Genomic DNA, 2,059 nt, shown 5'->3' on the forward strand with positions numbered 1-2,059 from the left:
GATCAACATTTTTTGTGGGATTTTTTTGTGAAAATTGTGGCCTGAGATTTGAGATGAAGGTTGCTTGATATGCAAATATTTACCGACTGATGTAGAAAATCTGCAAGATGGAAACAACCAGCAAAAGGCCTCTGTGTGTATTATTGTAGGGTCCACCTTACAATATAAGGCGACTGTTGTTGTTGTGATTTGGTGCTGTATAAGTAAAATAGAATTGAAGCTAAATAGTTTGATATGAGGTTTTAAAATAAACAGCGTGCAGAATCATGTGACTAGCGTGGCTAGCGCTAGCCTCTGAAGAGATAAGAAGCCTTTCCTTTTGCTGTATGATTCAAAATTTGACATATTTTTGCTGTGAGATTTAGGACCTCACAGTTTATACTCTATAAAGTGATACAGTCAAATAATGAACTGCTTAGTTGGTTATGAAAGTAACATTCAATGGCTGCTCTGGAATACTTGTCATTGCAGATTGACAGTCCCTCCAAGATTTGTCAATGGCTTTGTTGAATACAAATGTTAGTGTAGCTTCAGTGTGGCTGACAGAGAAAATACTCCCTCAGCCGCTGGAGATTATCGGTAGATCCCCCACTGTTAATCTTCCAGCTGAATGCTGAAGACCGGGGTAGTCACTTTGCCACGTGTTGAGAGTCGAAGCAATTCTCTCTCTGCTCACTGGTGGTCCATAGTTACAAATCACATCATCAAGTGTCTGAACACCCATACCCACCTCTTCTCCAGCAGATTGATGGTGAAATGGAGGAAAAATCAATGGCTTCCCTCCCGTCAGAAGGAGCCAGCTCTGTCATGTTTTGGAGTTTGATGTTACCCTCTCTTACTTTCTTCCGACTACAGGAAATTGAAAGCTCAGTTTGAGCGAACTGACACACCTGGAGTCTCTCAAGTTGATATAATGAATGATTTCAATCTGCCGCCTTACTCGTGAAGTATCGGTTACGCCTTTTAAAAACACTTCTGAACCACTAGAGAAGATTACAGTGATCAGGTTGAGCTGGTTGAGTTTTTAAGTAAATGATTGTTAGTCTTCCAACCGAAGGCTTCTGTGTAGGTGACCCTTTGAGTAACAGCAGTCAGTTTTCCTGCTAGTCCCCCCCGCCGACCACCTCCATCACTTCATCCTTATCACTGTGACACACTGCAACTGTGAAGCAAGGTTTCATTCACTGCATTCAGTGAAATGAGCAAACATCACTGAGCTTTTTCACTTCGACACTTATCCCCCTTCCTCTAATGGGAAATTCAAATATCACATATCAGCTGAATGCAATATTCACTTAGCAAGAGATAACACTCTGCCTGATGTGTCTCATGTATCCGCTTCAGAATGGGCACGGCTCAGTCTCTGACACCAGATCTGACCGTGAGACTGGGAGTATAAATTCTGTCTGAAGCTCGTGTGCTGCCTGTTCGCTCGCTGCTTTATTGGTGCATGTGTTGGTCCTCTTGTATTCCCTCGTGTATTTGAGGGAGAGCAGATTCCAAGGCATCTGCGCTTGTCCTGCTGCTCCCCGGACGTTTTTTACACCGGCACCATCCCTTTTCATTTCGGCTGGCATTCTAATCAGAGCGTTATGAGCTTCAGCGGGTGAAGTACGCAGAAAGTTGTGTTTCCTGACAGCCAATAAAAACCTTATAATCTCCTTGATTCAAGTGGCCCACCGAAAAAAAAAAATACTAACTAGTGCTATCACTCAGACCGCCTCCCTCCCTTTTTCTTTAATGCTCTTTTTTATTTAATATATAGCCCATGAAAAATGAGAGACTCCCGCTTGGCCGTGTAGATATTTTGTTGCTGATGATGCGAGACGAATTTCCATCACAGCTTTGTTTCCAGCGGGTGAGCGGATAATCTTTTACAGTGCAGGGAGGGAGGGCGCCACTCCCATCAATCTTCAGGGGTTATAGCGGTGGCGTGGTTGCCTTACCTGACCAGAACACCTCCACATCGTGGCAATAGAGGCCTATTAAGGGTCAGGAGCCACGAGGGGGTGGGGGTGGCACACCGGAAGCTTACTGACAAAGCAGCTACCTTCCAAAA

Source organism: Rhamphochromis sp. 'chilingali' (assembly GCF_963969265.1).
Source record: "Rhamphochromis sp. 'chilingali' genome assembly, chromosome: 21".
Lineage (NCBI taxonomy): Eukaryota > Metazoa > Chordata > Actinopteri > Cichliformes > Cichlidae > Rhamphochromis > Rhamphochromis sp. 'chilingali'.